We start from the raw sequence: 19,798 nt of genomic DNA, 5'->3' as shown, positions 1-19,798 counted from the left end.
TAAGTAGAATGGTGAGAGCTGTGCAGACATGTAGAAAATTATCTCTTGCCTTAATTCAAAAGGTGCTCTGAGTAAAGCTGCCTTTTTTTTCCCCACAACTGGGTAATGCCCAATTTACTCTGTTCTCTTCAAAACACAGATCTCGGAGTTACTGACCAAACCAGAGACATTGCGCTCTGTGCCAGCCCTCTTCTTCGCACCCTCTCTGACCCAAAGTGCCCCTGCTGGAGACTTCACTCAGCATCACAGCTCAGGTGATGCTTTTCGTTCTCCTTTTTCTTGTACATTAAAAAAAGAAGTCATACACCAGTTTGAGAATGCTTTACATTCAGACAAGTGAGACAGAATGAAGGATGGGCTTAATCTCAGTTTTGCCTCAACCAGAATTGGAAATGAGCTTTGCTCAAAACATATTCTAAATGAGCATAGGAGATGTTAGTTTTGGCATCCACATTTCCACCTGGGCCCCCACTCCTGATTTCTTTGTTCTTTCTGTTTTTCATCCTTTTTACTGTAACTTGGCTGCACTTTCTCACCATTCAAATAGGGGCAGGCTCTGGGACCTACCCTGTCCCTCACACACACACCTCAGGTGGCATGATCCCTGATAGATGCAGGCTATAGGAGCTCAGAAAGTTGTTAACAAAATGTATTGTTCCCATGCTGGGCAAGGCAGAAATAGAAGCAAAGAGAAAAAGCTTTCCTCTCGTACTCAGAAGTACGAGAGCCACTGGCAGCTGTAGAACAGCCAGCTGTGAATCCATGGCCTCACACTGCAGAAACAGCTGGATGTCAGCATGGATGGTACTGGGCAGGTTCTCAGTGTGCAAGTGTCACCCGTGCAAAGTTGATATGACAGGGAAGCTGAAACACTCCTCAGCGCAAAACTCAGAGGTTTTATCCTTAGGGTAGGAGTTCAGGCTTAAACATAAACTGGAGTTGCTGATCGTTGTTTATCACTTGGGGCGTTCAAAGGTTCGGCTGGGCACTGGCAGTGGCGGTCCCAGCTGTCCCGGCTCTGAGGGCTGCTCCCCAGAGCCACTGCTGCTCTGCCAGGCCCACTGGCTGGCGGGGGCCCTGATGCAGATTCAAGACGTGCCGACAGAAGGAATTTTTTGGCTGGTGTAGCTGCACCACATTCCTCACTGCCATAAGCAAAGACAGCATTTTTCTGCTGATGTAGCTGAGCACACAGAAGAGGTCTGCCGGCACAGCTACAAGAACTAGAAGTGTGAATTTATTTTTAGATTGGAAAAATAATTATCTATCATGATTGTTCCAGAAATCTTGAAATTCTTAAGCCGAAAGGCTCTAGAACTATAAAAAAACAACAAAATTATAATTAAAAAAATCTCATTATTTGCAGTAATGGGGAGACACAGGTCATGATCTATGTTTTCTTGCAACTGGAAGCATTGCAGTTTGTTTCGTATGAGCCCTTCCCTTGTGCCCTGAAACCGCTGCAGCCAGTGTAGTCATAAGTTGGCACAAATCTCCACTCTTTGGGCAGAAGCAGAGTGTAAACAGTATATAATGACTGCTTAAAGGTTCAAACATCTTTTCAGGAAATAAGAGTATTGGTACCTCATTTGTTAACTACCCTTACTATTGTTTTATCAACAACGAATTTTTTTTAATTAAAAATGGATGGTATAGAAAATAGTTAGCATGTTATTGGCAGAAAAAAAAATATCTTTGTATAAATCCACAAAACTCATCACTAGCAACAATCTTAATAAAAGTTATGTCAAGCCAGAAGATCAAGGGATTTCTTAGCAAGTAAATATAGAAGGAAAGAAGAAATTTAGACACTCAAGTCAGGCATTCATATAAGTAAATATATTCTTTGATTTATTAATGAAGATCAGAATCCTGTTAAATTGTTTATTATACGGAGCTTCGATATCTTTTGTGTCTGTAGCAGAATGTATTTTAAAGAGTTAGAAAGTCAATACATGGAAGATTAAAATCGCATTATTCACTAGTCTGTCACAGGGGAGTGACCAAGTCTGCTCCCATTCCAGCTGTCATTGCCATGTCACCTAAAACACCTACATCAAGAGACTGGGATAAATGTGTACATGAAATATTTTAACATTATCAATCAATGCAAATAAAAGTAGCAATTAATAATCTTGCAAATCAATGTTCTGCTGCAAACATCAGTTTTCTCATTTAGTTCACATTTAAACTTACTATTCATGGATTTCAAAGAATTTGTATCTGTCAGGTTTGGCACCGATGCAAACACAAGGCACCTCCAAACAAATTAACACTGTTCTGGGGTTGTGCACCAACTTCACCCTTGTCCTGGTTTTGTTAAAAACCAAGTTTCTCTTGTAGTGAATTTGCCTGTCAGCTAAAGCCTTCATATTGCTGCATTTTCCTGGAGAACCAGACACATGTTTTGGTAAACCTAGCAATGGAATGCAAACTTATTGATAAGCACGGATGGACATCTCTCGAGAGGGGCAACGAGAAACTGGTGACCAAGAAACTGACCAACTGTGTATAACATTCCATTCATGTGAATACTTCATATAAAAGTGGGAGATCACAAGGATCTCGTCCCTTTCCCTTTTTCCTTTTTCCCTTTTGCTTATGGCCGACATTAGGAGAGGACCTTGCTCGTTGTCCCTGCGAACTGAGGCCTAGTGACAGACTGAATCCAGCTCCGGTTGGCTACAGAGTCTAATCCAGGGCTTTGGGTGCTGGCTCTGCAGTTGCTGAGACTTACAAGATTGGTTTTGTATATTTTGTATTATTTTCTCTATTCTTATTAGTAGCATTAGTAAAACATCTTTAATTTTTCCAACTCTCTTCTCTCTGTCCTTCTTTCCCTCCCGATCGCCTGTCCTTAGTGAGAAGAGGGGAGAGGAAGGGGCAAAAGGAGGAAGTGGGGGGAGAGGAGGTTAACAATACATCTGCCAGGGTTTGATTGTCACCCCGCAATCCTAACCCTCGACAACCCTAATCTACAAGTTTTTGCACAGAGATTGAACAACACGCTATGTTGCTGATAAGACACTTAGCAGTCACTGTGTATTAGAATACAGAAAACATTTTTAAGCCCAGCTTTGTTTGCTTAAATAGTAACTGTTCTGGTTGAAGTTTTGAGATTTTTTTTTCGTTTTGCATATTTTGTTTTGGCAATAAGCATTTCAACCATTTTAAATGAGGAAAGATTGAAATGTCATTTTTTGAAATAGTCATTTAAAAAAATAGATGATACAAAATATAAACAATTACAGCATTGAAGTAATTATACACAATTGGCACTGCAAACAGATCAAGTTCTCCAATGCAGTTCCATATTCATAGCTTTGTCTTACATCTTTTATAAAGAAACCTTGCACATGGAAGACACTTTACAAGGAAGGCATTGTCATAACAGTAATTCCTTTATGTCACTTTGCTATGTATAAAGAGATCTGTGAGTGAGGCGTCAGATGAATACAGAGTTGATTAATAGCACTTACCTATGTATTCCAGTTTGTGAATCTCTGTGAGTATGCGTGTTTGTATATATATAATACATGGTGTATTTTCGTGTCTAGGTAGCTATTCAAATGACTACACCTTGCTGGAGTGAATCACAATAAATTTGGCATTTAACAACATTATGTATAAGCTACAAACAAGAAAAAAAATAAATGCTGTGAGCGTGTCTGTTGTACCAAAAGTGTGCAAACGCATTTTGACTGAGGTGATGTGCCCCAGCCATTGGCATTCTAGGGGAAATATCTCATCAACAACTTCCAATACTTTTGAATAGAAGAACTGCTGGTTTACAGACTTTTCAGAGATCGCTGTGCCTCCGTATGATCAATCTATATGAACACATAAGAGCTGTGAATGAATATGTAATGTGTTCAAGTAATTAACGAACAAATATATGAAAATGCCAAAGTGCGTGTTTTTTATTCTTAGAGCACCATCTACTGGGAAGTCAGAATTCACAAACACAGCTTTCCTGTTTCCTGGGATCAAGGTATACTGTTTTGTAAAATTAAAAATACTATAGCGGGGATGTTATTAAGTGAAAAACAAAGTTTTCTTCATAATTAAATTTTATACTGTTATCAAATATAAAAGGGAAACTAGGGTACTGGAGTGAAATTAAAACTTTGTAGACTTTAAAAAAAGTATTATCCACAGATATAATTAAATAGTGGAAACTCACATATCTCATAACACATCTTTACACATACAGTTTTAAAATATTTTTAGTAACATCATGGTAGCCATACATTGTAAAAACAGTTATTCCACAAATTCAGATCAAAGCTTTGTTCTTGACTGTCTTTTTTACTAGGTATGGTGAAATAATAACCCAAATTTATGATGCAACCGGGTTTTTTTTTTTTAAGACTTAAACCTAGAATGTAGTTTTCTGTAAGGAAACCTTCGAAAAAGGAAATCAGTGTGAGTCAGAAGATGGCAAAATTCAGCAAGCCTAAAATAAAAAAAATGGGCAACTTACCTGTAATTCACAACTAATAATTATAAGGAGCTTACCTACTAGTTAATTCACTGTCTACAACCCCCTTTTTGTTGTTGTTTTGTTGAGGCGGGGGAGGGGTGTGCATTTTTGATTGGTCTTCTTTTGGTTTTTATTTCTGATTTGTATCCTACCATTCTTGTTCAAGAATAAGTGGAGACAAACAGCAGACACCACAATTTGTGGGTTTAGTACAGCAGAAGGTGGCAGGGATTGATTTTAGTGAGCATTGCTCAATTTATGCTCAGTTTGTTTAAAGTATTGTGACTGTGACAGAAAAAAAGCTGAGATGAAGAGGGAGAAGTTGCCTTGTAAGACCTCTGAAAAATGTTGTATGACATAATGACAAAATGAAGGAGACGAAGAAAATAGTGGTTATTCTATTTTATAGTTACTGGGTTACCCACATACCTACTGCCTTTTCTTATTGAGTTTTTACCTACAAGATTATGCCTGGGCACTATTTCTTCTCTGACATGGAGACTCATGCAGGTCAGCTTCTCTAAAATCAGCTTTTGTGACTTCAGTGACTTGCTTTAAAATGTTAAAATTAAGTAGCTTCCTTACAGGAGTAATGTTCAGTTTGAACAGTTACAATGCAGCAGAGGTAACAGAAACTCAGCTGCTCATCTGTGTTTTTGCTGGCGTTTTTAACTGTGCCACTACTTCAGACATCTTGAAGCGTAGTTCGTGATATTGTTAATTTATGAAGTATACAATACTGAATTGCTGAGTCTAAACAAAAATCTGTATGGAGTGCTACCTCATTAGTTTTTCCTTCTGAAAAGAAAATAGGAAGATTTTTGGATGAATTGGAACTGGATGAATTGATTCAGGTAAAGGAAGCCACATGAAATATTTGACAAAATTTTTAAAGGATTAAAATACCTGCTGGAAAATTTGGAACAGCCCAAGTCATTTTGTGTTGGTTTGTTGTTGTTCTGTTTACAGTCTCAATCATTTTGGTTTGGGTTTGTTTTCGTTTTGTTTGTTTGTTTTGTGTGTGTGTTTGTATAAACTTCTTACACTGGTCCTTTGAAACATAATTATCTAGGTTTTACGTAAAAGTCTATTTTTCAGGAAATTTTGACCAGACAGAAATGAGGGGGTGGGGATGTCAGATACCTGACCTGGTAATATGTCCTTGCAAGCTTGCACATTGTTTGCAGATTCAAGTTCTACACAAACTTCTTTATGCTCATCCTCAGCACAGATTTTGAGGCTGTTTATCACTGTTTTCTTTATGGGGATGGGAAAAAGTTCAGCTAAATTTGGGGCTGGACTGAAAAATTCAATACTGAAGACACTGACTGGACTGGTACTGCCTGTACAGCTTGGGAGACAGAAATCAGTGGTTCCTTATCTGGAGGACCATCTAAAGGGAAAGCAGCCTTACTGTAACTGAAAATAAAAGGTATAGGAAGACACCAGCAAGGGATGAGTTAGCAAGAGATACAGAAGCACAAAGGAAAAGTCTGATAAATAGAAAATGTCATGAAAATTAATAGATAGTAGGAGAGAAAAGGGGAATCTGTACTATGGGAGAAAACAAGGACTGAGGAAAGTTCAAATAAAATGCTACCTTAACCTCAGTAACCTGCTCACAGTGGAAGGGCAAAGAATCTCATTTAACATTTCTTAGGTTTCAGAATTCATTGTACTTTGAAAGAATACTTGATAAATTATTTAGACAGTTTCAACTGAGATTGGAAAAATCTCAGCCTGTCAGAAGCTAGGTTAAAAAGGTTGGTGCTGTATAAATAATTTACTTCTTTAGGGACGGAAAAAAACATACAAATGGTGGTGTCTAAAGTAGAGAAGCACTAAACCTGCTGAAGCTCACTAGCCATACAGTGAATTTAAGCCAGCTCTACAAACTGAGTGCTCTCATTTAAAAGCAGAGGCTATGCCAAAGCTAAGTTATCAAAAGAAGGTCAACATGAAAGATTCTGCAATTCTCTGCCTTTATACATTCACCCTTTTAACACCATGACCATACTCCAGTTTAAAAAAAAAAAAAAAAAAAAGGTAAAAGCTGTTTTTTCCCAGTGATTTCTCATAGCAACTAATTTAAGTAAAGCAAGCTTATCATATCAGTGTTGGTTTTTTCTTAATACATTAGTTTTATTTTTGTAAAGCAAGCACCCTCCAGCTTCATCATAGTAATCCACTGTTCATAGCAGATAGTTCCTATTCCAGTCAATCCTTTGACATTTCAGGGCAACTAGAGCAAGGGATTGGTTTGTTTGCTTTTACATGGAATTATTATTACTCATTGTGTTTATTACAGTACCTTTTAAGACTAACCACCACAGTAACTCAGAGGAAAGGGATTTTTGCATCTACTTATAAATATTCTATTATGGCTTTTATTTCAGTAAGTACAAGTGCAGATTTCAGTGACAGTAATGCCCTTCTGCTCTGACATACCAGTGCTTGGTAATGTTCTGAGTAATGTCACTTGAGCAGCACCAGATGTGTGGTGAGCACATGAGCTGTCCCCACTTCCAGCTTGGCTTTGCTGCTTGTCAGGAGACAATGCTCCTCCCCAAAGACACCATTCCATGAAGGGCTTTTGTCCCCCATTCCTCACTGAAGTCTACAGAAAATGAGGTGACTCAGTAGCTTAGGAAGGATAAGGCCCTACATGCAGTCCTTTTTTCTTCTGGCTACTACAAGAGCCCTTGGATAAATAATTGATCAGCCCATCACTTAATTTTGTGTATGGTCAATACACTCGGTGGTAAGGATGATGAAGGATATTTCTAGAAGATTGACTGACAACTATCAGGACCATTTCAGGCTTGTGTCTAGCAAGAGAAAATAAATGCTAAAGAACCGGTAGGTGATCTGCAGAAAGGAGGTTAGCTAAATCACAATACTTACAAAGTATTTAGTGCATACCCATACACAAAACTGGAATTCCACTTGTACGGTTCTTACACAGCCTGAAGAGCTCCCTAGTCATAGCTGGGATATTGGCATCTCAAAGTTGCTGTGCAAAGTCTGTCTTGATACTTGTTGGTAGGATTATTACCTGTTCCCTGTGAGAAGATGTATTTAAACTTGGTTTTCAATGTATCACCACTGTGAGAGAGCATGCCAGGGCAGCAAACCCCTAATTTGGCTGATCTGTCAGGGAGGCTGAGGGAAGCAGAGTCATGACTTTATTAATCGCCACAGTACAACAACATCTACTATAGGCATGGCTGTGGCACAGCCTTTTGCACGTCATAGCTAGAAATATAACTCTATCTGTCTTCAGTGTCCTCAGAATGTTATTTTTTTACTAATTGTTCAAGTTATCTAGAAGCACTACAGATGAAGAAATTTACCACCCTTAGTTTTAGCAGTAGGTATGAGAACAACTTGTAATGTTATATGGGGTTTGCAGTAGAGAGTTAAACGGGGAACAAGAAAGATTCCCTATTTAAGAGGCTTTTCAAAAGAAAGTGGCAAATCCAGTGAAGAAAATAATGTCCATAATGAAATTTCTCTATTTTCAAAGAACAAGCTAATTTAGTTCAAACTTACCGCAAAATTGAGTTGATATTTTGTTAACTTGAATTAAAAAAAAAAAAAATGCAAAAAAAAGCCAACTTCAGAAAAATCAAGCAATTCCTTAATATTTATTGTTGATCTCTTTGAGATGAGGCTTTATCCACTGCTTGTTGTAGATCAAGGGCTTTGTCAAGGTGTTATATATTTATTTGCTTTTTTTTCCCGGATTTGCCAAACATAGCATAACAGATGTAGAAAAGAGCATTAAATAATTGTAATACAAACTGGGCAAATATAAATGAAGAACTAGTTTGCTTGTTACATTTGATGTCATTCTTTGCTTTCAGAAGTAGCTGCATAATCAATATTTCTGCTCTTACGTTTACTAACATCAGCTACCAGAGAGGATAAATAACACAAAGGACAAAAATAAATCTTTCAGTGTTATTTTGTGTTATATAGAGTAATAGTATATGGGGAAAATACTGATATGGCAAAAGAAACAAAATTCTTAATCACCTCTGTCTTTTATTAAAGCCAATGCAAGCTGGGGAGCAGCTCCCTGGGGAAGGGGTTTCAAGCACATCTGCAAATCCCAGCCCCTCGGAGCATCCCGTTCTGCTACAGGGCTACCTCTGCGAGAATCATTGAGACTCAGCCACTGATAGATTTGTGCACCTTTGGGTTAAATTCTCTGTGTAAAAAGAGATTTAATGACACACGTGTGGTGGGAAGTGTAATTTTTAAACTGGTACAGTATATTACTTCATGTTCCTAATTGCTTGTTGGTTGGCGGTAGGAGGTGAGACACAGGAAGGAGATGGGAAGGGACTGCACAGTGTGTGTTGGCAGCCTGTTCCAACAAGGTGGCTCTCCCAGGGTGGGTGTCAGGAAGCATCAGTTTATCTGAGCGGATGCAGCCCATCACTAACCTGGCACAGCGTGGCCTTCCAGGCATCCCACTGGCATCTGCTTCAGTGCCAGTGCCCACAGATGCCAGAGACAGAAAAGGAAAAATGGGCTCAACAGCCACTTCAGAAACATGAAATATATGAAAAGTGTATTACTGGTTATTAAAGGCACTTGTCAGCATTTCAGTACACCCCCAGCACTCAGAGATGTCTGCAGCAGGGTCCCAGCTACCACCATGGTTAACAGAGGCATAATCACAGGGGCTGGGATGGGGGAGGAGTATTTAAGCTGCATTTTGTTTCTCTTCCTGCTTGGCTGCATAACAATTACTGACTTCTAATGAATCTCTCACTGGCTGCTCCTCGGCTGTGTCGCTACACGGGCTGCAGCCCCCGGCACGCCCCGGCATTGTCGCTCGCCTGTTGTGCACAAGCAGTGCCAAGGAGCACCAAGCGGCGGGTCTGCCGCCCAGATGCCTGAGCGATGCTCCCGGGTCCCCGAGGTTCCCATTTGCATCTCAATGCCAGAACTGGACTGATGAGCTGGGCTCCATCTCACACCAGAGTAATAATTGATTTCAGGCCTCAGTGAGTCCATTGAGCTCAGCTGAGTTTCTCCAGATTTACGCTGATGTAACAGAGATCAGCTTGTGACCCCTGTGTAAGATAAAACATTATTATTAAGTGTTTGTCCTTTTGCATTCATGAAGAGCCAAGGACACACTACTGACAGCCATATGCTAATAAGATAAGGGAGAAAAAAGATGACTGAGGAAGAAAGAAATAGTTTTGAGTGCAAATCTTTTATAATTCCGAGACAAAGTTGCATAGTATTAAGTAGAGACGGATCTGACAAACATACTATATATAGATCTAAACTTTCTTTCCTATGATTTGAGAACATTTTTTCCATCAAGTTAAAAAAAATAACTTATCCAAATATCCACTTTTTCTCTCATTGAACTTTATACTTTCTTGTGAACATGCTCACCTTACTTCACAGTAATGCTTTGCTTTTCTATTTGAAAAAAAAAAAAATTAGTACTGTAGTATAACCTTGAAGATTAAATGTGACACTTTGGTAATTATTTATTAATTTGTAGTTCTATTTCCTGTTGAAAAAATATCTGAAATTTAAGATTAAATGAAAATTCTAGACTTTCTCTGTGAAAACAACATGCAGTTCCTGCCTGCTGACCAAGCCTTATTCATGCTGTGGCAACCCATAGGTCTGTCCTGTCCAGAATTCTTCCTCTGTGTTTCATTGCCTTCAATTGCCATCACATGGCAGAGACCCCCAGGTCTTCCTGCAAATGGTATACCACCTCACCTGGAACCCCAGAGCTTGTTACATTATTACTTGCCTTGTTACATTATTACTTGGCTTTGTAGAAAACAGCAGGAAGAATATCAGCAAAATGACTAGCAGAATGTTATTCATCATGGAAAGAGTGACTGTTATTTGCACAGTCCAGCACCAATGACACAGTAAGATCCAACACCTTTATCCTTCCACCAGGGGAAAAACGCGAAGTCCTCCATCATGTCGCTGCAATCCAAGCCATTGAGAATCCCTGAAATGGGAGATGGACAGGTGAACCACATCAAATTGCTTGTCTGCCTGCCAGCACACAGGCTGCCTTCCCTTTTGAAGTTCATCTATCAGCTTTTCACATTTCTCTTCCCTGTCCTGTCATTACTTGGTTCTGTGACAATCTCTTACATAGACGCTGGCAAATTACAAACATGGCCAGAACATACAGTGCGAAACATTTACAGATCATATATGCATAGGCATATAATGAGTATCTAAGTAGAAAGCACATTTCTTGGCAGAGTGGATTTAAAGAAGGTCCTACAAAGTTAAAGACAATCCCACAAAGTTATGTCTTTCTGCTGTTCTGCTGCCTTTCCCTCTTTTCCTTCCTATATTCTTTTTTTTTTTTTTTTTTCCTCTTTGTCACAAAGCAATAAGGTCAACACAGCAAGCCCACCTCTCTGTGCAGTGGTTACTCGCTGAGGCTGCGCCCTTGATGTTGTGAGTGGGTTCTGACTTACTACACTTTTCACTGAAGACTTTTTTAGGTACCATATTTTTGTAGATAGTAAATAAAAAGACATGATCCATGCTTTTCAAAGAATGGACACACTTTCCTCACAATGGTTCTTACTGGCTGACTGAAATACAATTCAGACAACATTTGAGAAGAATTTACTTTCTAAAATCCCCACCATTTCTGCAAAGGTGCTTTGGTCCAATTTTAAATAGATATTTCTGTTCCTGGTTTTGTTCAGCTTTAAATGCTATTCATTTTAGTGCATCTTCTTTTGCAAATCCCAGAATAAAAAGAAACATTGCAAGCGTACAAGCTAATGTTGTTTGAAGAGAATGTACTGTAGAATTGTCTCTGCATTCTTTTTATACTATAAAGGTGCTGACAGCACTTTGATGTGGAAAGGATGAGATACAGTCATTTGAGGGGTGCTATGAAGGGAACGACATGCTGTAAGCTGGAACATTACAGAGAAACACGCAAGAGTAATGACAGCTCCATACGGCATCTAATTTGATTCCTTCTTTGCACCACAGTGAAATCATTAAATGACAGCTTATCTGCTAATGAGCAGGGAGGCTTCTGAACAAGGGTCACCTTTCTCCCATATTTTGTAACATTCACTCCACCCCAGTTATAAAACCATCCATTATCTCCTTTTCTTCCACAACATTTTGTCTTGGGTGAGTTTACTGTCACACAGAAATCAAACCAAGAACGGAAAAAATTCATGCCTGCTTTTGCAATTGAAATTACTTCTAATTTGAAGTAGGAATTGCTTCTATAAATGGGAAAATTAGTTACAAATATTCCTTTAAAAGAAAAATAGTAAAAAGCAGACCTTCTCTCCCGCACACACACTCCAACTAAATAACAAATGCACACCTGGAATACTATAGTTTCAAACAAGAGAAACACTATAGTGCCACTACATACGTGCTTGCAGATCATTGCTCTCCCAGCAAATGACTTGCTGTGTGGGATCACGTTTTGGTGTTGCCAGCTCAAGTTGGTAAATGCCAACTGCAGTTGTCAATGGCAAGACATTTCAAGAGCAGCAGAACTATTTGCTGTACTGGGAAATGTTGTATTCCTTAATATACCTGTTCAAGTTCATATCTGACTTGGGTTAGTGCTAAAAAGAACACAGCCCTTAAAATATTGTTTATATAGGTGCATTTGACAGATAAATTACAGCACATTTCTTTTATTATTATTAGGGGTTCTAATTAGTTGTAATTCTATACAACAAGGAATAATAACTCGGTGAGATAAAGAATGGACGCACTCTGCAACCCAAAGTGAGTTTATAATTTCCATGTAAAAATATTTAGTGAATGTGTAATGAAGCTGAGGGAAGCTGCAGAATCTCAACATCTCCTATGCAGGGAACAAAGCTAAAACAGAGTTAAGCTGAATTCTGGTGCTGCTCCCATGACCGAAAGCATAGTTTTGTTCTTTGGAACCTGGGAGTACCTGGGAGCACTATGATTTATTTTTTGTATGTGTCTTTTATAGTACTTTTTCTGAGACTTTCCTTCATTCACACAGATCTGTACAACTCAGAAATAACCACATCTGGCCATCTGCACACTTGATCCAAACAACATCTTCGAGTGTACTGTATTACTGCTCTGGCACAGATCTTACCACATCACAAGTCTTTTACACTTGTTTATTGGTCTGAAATGCTCTGTATATTGTCTGGGTAGAGTTCAAAGTGCTGGCTTCAACCTCTAAAGCTCTTGGTGGCCTAGGACCTGGCTGGACATCATCTGTTATTTAAATTGAGATGTACTTGAGAAAATCAGATCACTCTGTGAAAGACAGCTCTTAGCAGGCTGTTTTGGGGGACTGTGCCTACTGTTTAAACTTCCTGGTTCTGTGATAGGCAAAGTCCTGAGCTGTTTCTACAGAAGGTTATTGAAAATTATTTAAAGCAATTATTTGCATATGTATATTTTTAAATTTCATGTATAAATTTTAACTTATGGCCAACGCATGCAATTGGATGGAGAGAAAGAGATAGAACTACTCAAATTTCTGTTTGTGGCAGATGTTTCTTAGTGTTAGACAATACTAAGGCCCCAGAGTGGTGTAAGAAATATTGGAGGAGAACAAATTTGTTTGTGGAGGGGGCAGCTGTCTTGAACCAGCAGTGAGCAAGGGAGCGAGCAAAGCTGGGGGTCACCAGCTCGGCAGGTGGCAGAGACCCTGCTGGAGCCAGAAGGTGCCTCAGCTGGGCACTGGAAAATCAGCTGAGGTGTGTGAACATGTGACTTCGGTAGCCTTGCAGAGCCCAGGTTTTTATGTGAAACAGCCTGTATTGCTAAAGATCACAGCATGCTGCATCTGTCAGGGACTGTGGTGCAGGGGACTGACGAGGAGGCTCTGTCTGCCAGGACAGGGAGTTCTTCCTTTCCTTTGCTTGGATTTTAATTTGTCACTGCTGTACGGGGTAACTGCTGGGTAAGCCAGATGCTCTTACCTTTCATTTTAAATTATTTTGAAGTAGTTTTCGTTGGTGTGGAGCTCACTGGTAGGAATCTTTTTCTTGATTTCCTTCCCAGTAGCATCTGTTACTCCAGGAGAAGCCTGACAATTACAGAGATGAAGGGCCATGCCTGCTTCTCCTGGCTGTTCCTCTCACAAACCCAACCTCAGACTGTCCGCCCCAGTCCCCTTCTCTCCCTTTGCCATTCCCAGCAATGACCTAATCAGATCTAAATGTTTAGTGTCCATGCACAAACTTGTAGCATCATTCTGATGTATACACTTTTACTGAACCACAAAAATTGCTACTTTTCCGTAGATAACTACAAGATGAATATACTCTCAAGCACTCAGATTAGATGGAGTATCATCTTTTCCAGGAAGATCCACAGTCCAAATTGTTCTGTCTATATATTGTAGGTAATCTGCAGGCAGCTTTGGATTATAATTAAATACCATTACAAAACTGTTTTGCAGACTGAAGCCAGTGATTAATTTGCCACAAAACCCATGATTTGCTTCTCTTTCCTTTTTGCTTATGACACTTCTTGTGCTCTGTGTTGCTAATAACACATTAAATTCAATTCTACACTGAATGCAAAGATTAATGAAGGGATTTTTTTGCCCAAGTGACATCCTTTCCTCTTTTCAAGCCCTGTTTTTCTCTCTTACCCTTCCCCTCTCCCTCATGCTCTCTCTGAATGTAAAGGTTCATTTTTCATTTTCAAATTTTGCATTAAAAAAATATGTCCTTTGAGGACAATTAACTTACTAGATGCTGTGATGATGATTCCTCAGTTTTTCAACAGTTATGCTGTCAGCCAACTGGTGTATATTACTGTGAAAAAGTAGTGATGCTACTTAACACTTAAAAAATGTCAAAAATTTATATTGCTTCAGGTTATTATAAAAATCTTTCTCTATGAGATTCAGAGGTTATTAATTATTAATTTCATGTCTATTTCATGTATTTCAGAGAAAATGCCCAGTAGGCTTATTATTTGTGTTTTTATGACTCTGCTCTAGCTAAAGCTGTTCCTTGTTTACCATTGTTCTTCAGTTCGTGCCATCTTTCTTCTCTGCTTATCCACACACAACCAAGCAAACAAACAGTGCTCCCCGCTGGCTCCCGGGCTGCTGCCAGCTGTCCTGGTGTCACCCAGCAAAGGACAGAACCAGCTCCGCAATGAAGACACTGGCCAAGGAGCAACACTGCAGCTTCGGCAGACAGAGCATCCTCCCTTTCTTCAAAATGCCAGCAAAGACGTCCTCTGTGGGCAGAGGTGTCCAGACTGGAAATATTAAAAGAATTCAGTCCTTTAGCTAACTTTCTCTTATTGGGCAAAAATAAGAAAACCAAACAAACTGTTTTGCGTCTGTCTTAAAACCAACATCTCTGGTAGCAATGCTTGGAAGTGTTTTTATGTGTAGAGATTAATATATTGGTGGATAATTAATTGACTTAATTTTCTTAAACTGCCCCATTCTAGATAAAAACTCTTGGGGGCACTGTTTCATTACAAAAAGAAGGAAGAAAAGCTGAGAAAAACAAGATGCTTCTGTTCTCAGAATTTAATTTCCCACAATGATACACAGTGATACTATAGAGAATGACACATAGTGATAGCAGCATTATCAGTAAATTTTGGAGATATGAAACACCTCAGTGTCAAAAATGAATAACTACATTCCAGGTAATTCATAACTGGAGCTGAGAAGCAGTGGAACAATGTATCAGGGAACATCCAAAAGGATTTCCAGAGTAACAGCTCATTACAGCTATAGTAGGAGGTGGGGAAGAAAAATCCATATTGTTGCTAGCAATTGGTATGGTAGAAAAAAAACAACAGATAGTTGATTAGGTAGGGAAAAAATAGGAATACATTTTAATCCATAGAGAATCCATGCCTGAAAGAAGAAATTCTGAAAAGAATTTACTAGCAAGGAAGTCTTTCTCCTGCTAATTCTTATACAAGCAAATTGCCTATGATCCAATGCTTAAAAAACCAAACCAAACAAACCCAAAACAAAACACCAAAAAACAAACCCCCAGCATGTACTAATGCATCCTTCTGGCAGCAACACACACCAAAAAAGAAAATCAAATCAGGTTGTCGGGAAACAATCCTGTCCGAAAGCAGACTAACTTCAAATTTTGTATTTTTGTAAATCTTAGTAATTTTATTCTTTTTGACCTGTTCTCTTTTTTAGAACTACTGAATCTTATGTTTACTGAATGGGGTGACTATTTGTGCTTATATTCAGCTCTATTAATTGAGGAGCTGTCTGTCCTTGCTTTAACCTGCTTTCTCTGCTGAAGCCGTTTTGCCTCATAAGCCCCATGGAGATTTGGGATGCAAAGCCAGTTTATTTCTACAGTGGGTCCACTTTGTTCAGAAATATTGCCAAAGGCTCATTTGGAAACCTTTCTCATAGGAAATAGGAACATTTGGTACTTTGCAAAGAACGTAAGGACTCAACCCAAAATAGAAAGTACATTTAACAACCATGGATGAGTGTACTGCCTCCCTCCAAAATCAACATTTTAGGAGAAAGCCTATTAAAAACCAAAAAATGTTAATATTAATCAGGTATTGAAATACGTTTTGACTCTAAATATTGATAAAATTATTGGTTAATTGCTTGATAGTTGTTTTATATGACATTTTCTGATACAGACTTTACCACATATTCTGTAGCAGAGTGTAAAACAAAACTACTATTTTTGTACATGCTTTCTTGCTGCATATTACACCTGAAAATGTAGAAGTCTTTTAACCATGATCAAAAACGATGTGACATACACAACTGCATATTTTGGAAAAAAAATCTCAAATTTTACAAATTTTAAAAAAATCTAAGTGTCAATATGCTGGTGTCGTGGTTTAAGCCCAACTAGCAACTAAGCCCCACACAGAGGAGACAGAGAGTGTCATGTGTATCCAGACAGGTTTTTTGTGAGCAGTCTTCAGGATTGCTTTGTGCTTTCAAAAGAGAACAGTGTGATTATTTTATGTGATGCTCTCCAGAGCGAGGATGAAATCTGTCTATCCAGAAGGACTCCTGGGAAGCAGACAGTTTTTTGTCAGTGTTCAGCTGCAGTCATGGAGCCCCCCAAAGTTTCATAATGCAGATACTTTACCAGTAACAGGACAGCAAAGAGGTATAACCACACCAGCAGCTGAATTTCCCACCCCAGGCAGCTGAGAGGAGCTGTGCGTGGCCGTGGTGGTGCAGGGAGGAGACAGTGCTTGGGATTAGAATTTTACCTTGCAGGGGAAAATAAGAAATCTCTTCCTTGGGTGCAGTGGGTTTCTACCCTTTGGAAGATCCCACCCCTGCCATCATACGGTCTGTTTCTATTTAGGCCATGCAGCAAATCTGTCCTGGTATTCCTATTTGAAGGTTTTTTATTTGTTAGTTATAGGAGGTCTCCATCAAAATTATAACTCATTTAGTTTGGCATTACTCCATTAGCTGTGTCGTGGTGCAGATCTGATCTGCAGGCCATCAAATGACAATAAAGTATTCTAGATCCTAAAGTTGCTATATCACAGCCCTTTGGAGAAATACAGCCATATGCCATAGGAAAATGAGTGCCCATTTTTAGCACAAGCAACACTGAGATGCAGATCACAGCACACAGAGTCAGAGTTAATTAAGTCAGGCACCTACTGTTTGCCTATAGTTTGTGATAGCTATTAATGCTATAGCACTAAGAAAAGATATTTAACAAATGTAGCATTCCATGACATGATGAACACATTTCTGAAGGGGCTTGTTATAGTAACTTCTAGATAACACTGCTCAGTAAAATTTTAGACAGCATACTAAAGGAATTTAAAAGGAAAAATGTGTTAAGTGATCTTACATCTGTCTCTAGGTGAAGTGGAGCTCTTACCGTTGAATATACAGTGTGCAAAACCATACTACAACTGGTAAAACTGTCAAAGTACCATCAACATTTTGGCATTTGTTTTTGTTATTTTGAACACGTTATTTTGCCCATTTCTGTGAAACTGTTTTGAAGTATATACGTTTTAAAACATGACAGAAACTCTATCTTTTGTTAACCAATAAAATTATATTGAACTACAGACTTACTGTCACTGTCACTCCAAAGTCATTGTTTCTATCTGTTTAGTGCATCTCTATTTACTGACTGAAATGTCTTCTTTTCCAGAGTGAGGTGCTAACTTTTGCATTATACACCAGCAGAAGCAGCTTCAATCCAGGAAAAAGAAAGACAGTCTTCTGGGTAGGACTAAGGAATGATTGCTATGATATGAACTATGGTTAGAAAGATTAAAAAGAGAAACAGAAGACAGCATTAAGGCTCTGCAAGGATTTAGATGAGGTATAATGAGAAGTCAGAAAAGATCCTTGAATCATGTTCACCTTGAACACAAATGTTGATCTTGAGTAGTAAAGAGCTGCTTTCTAATATAACATGTATCACTTCCAAGAAAATAACATTAGCATTGCATTTTCTACAAAACCTAATACTTACTGCAGCACTAGTTAGCTGTTACAGAGGAATCAAATATTTTAATAAAAATATGCCTAAGTTTAGAATTTTTTACTCTTCTTGTTTCTATACTGTCCTGTCTTTATTTTTTCAATTGTGTTACTGTTCTGTATATAACAAAGTTCTTTGTGAAATACTTCAGGGAGTCTTCCCTGCACTGTTACTGTTCTAACTTCAGGGGTCTGGCTGTAGAATAACACCTTTGTTTGATGAACTCTCAGCACTGTGGAAAAGAACTGGCATTTTTCTGCAATAAGTACAAAGTGAAACTAAGGACAGGAGAACACCTGTTCACACAGATGGAGTGACCTGTACCTGCAGCACTGCCTCTGGCTTCAACCCGCAACACTAAATAAGAATGACTTCAAACAAACAAACATTAACAACACTAATGAGCAAAACCTGAGAGTTAAAAAAGATATTTTTAAATGCCTTTCCGCATTTGATGTGTCCTACTTTTCTGAATAATACGCTTACTTTGTATATTACTTTGAAAGTAGAAGTTGCCTGAAGGGACAGGAATTGTTTCCAATCCTAGAAGCTGGTTGAAGAACAACATTGCCACAAAATTAAAATAAAGGAAATCCTAGCATACAGACTAGGAACCTGCTTTAAACAGGAGCTGGGCAGATTTTTGACTACTATGAGAAGCAGCTGAGAGACGGTCATTAAAAATAATAAAAAGCATATGTTATGTGTTTTCACACAGTGAAAATTGTGTGGAAGTTCCACATATGATCATCCCTACCCACTGAGTTCACGAGAATGGCTTTGCTTTGATGAGGTTTCCAAACAAGCTAGGAGTCTGCTGGCATTTTCTTGGAAAAAATAAAATTTGTGACAGAATGTCACAGATGTCACACATTTGTGGTACTAAAATGAGTTAATATTATAAGACCATGATCTTCTAGCATTTATTAAAATGTAACAGTGATGGGACTTTGCAGCACAGATAGTAGATCCCTCTGAAACAGCAGTATGAATATGATGTAAGAGCTTCCTCCTTTCTTCCTCTCTCTCACATATGTTGCTTCTTAAGACCCCGTAGCAGAGATTACTGTTGCTACCAAAAACAGTAGCCTGTCCCACCCTGCCTCCAAACAAGTTCAGTTCTGTTGTTTCAGAGCTCTCTGCTGCTGGGTTCAGCTCACTTCACCAACATGATCCTGAAACAGCAGAGGATGTGACTTCTTACCAGCAAGGTGTGGAGCGTACCCTATAGCTGGTGTGTTGTAGCAGCTACCTGGAAATACAGTTTGAGCCTTGCACAAAATTTTAATTCTACAGCATGCTAAAGGTCATGCTAATTATCTTGGATGGGCATTAGTGGTGTATAAATGCCTTACTCCTAATAAAGCAGGCGTGGAAATCAGCCTCTATGATTCTGTGATTAATTAATGAAGCAATATGAACTGCAAGGAATCGGGTACAAACACAAGGTGTTGGAGCAGCTATGGTTGCTTTAACAGTACCATTGGGTACTCTCGCTGAGCTTCTAGACACAAACCTTTACTGCTTGTTTGCAGAAGGCTGGGAGCTGATGGAGCTGCAGCTGCTTGTGGAGGAGAAGCACCAGCCCATGGAGTGCAGCATGTGGGGGATTTTTAACTGGTACCATTTCACACTCAGTGGCAAAAGCTGCCATGGGAAAACAACATTACTAAAACTGTTTCCTGTGGCTTACTGACAGAGTATTCATACACAACATTAAGCTGATTTGTTGGATAGATTATCCTTCCTCCCTTTGTGCAGGCTTCAAAGATTATAATTATGTTTGGTTTAATCGCTATTAGCCTCAGTTGAATTGTCA

General features: G+C 38.9%; 1 long non-coding RNA gene across 2 annotated transcripts in view; it reads left to right on the top strand.

The window, feature by feature from the left end:
* The window catches only part of LOC139828361 (uncharacterized), a 141,441-nt gene extending 123,882 nt beyond the window's left edge, over positions 1 to 17,559 (top strand). For both annotated transcript variants that reach the window (XR_011739874.1, XR_011739875.1), the window contains one exon: positions 14,521 to 17,559. This is a non-coding gene — a long non-coding RNA (uncharacterized lncRNA). The remainder of the gene's footprint in view (positions 1 to 14,520) is intronic.
* The last annotated feature ends 2,239 nt before the right edge of the window (positions 17,560 to 19,798 follow it).

Source organism: Patagioenas fasciata, chromosome 7 (genome assembly GCF_037038585.1).
Source record: "Patagioenas fasciata isolate bPatFas1 chromosome 7, bPatFas1.hap1, whole genome shotgun sequence".
NCBI lineage: Eukaryota > Metazoa > Chordata > Aves > Columbiformes > Columbidae > Patagioenas > Patagioenas fasciata.
Note: the sequence above shows the minus strand (reverse complement) of the source record. Positions and strands in the feature narration are given on the sequence as shown.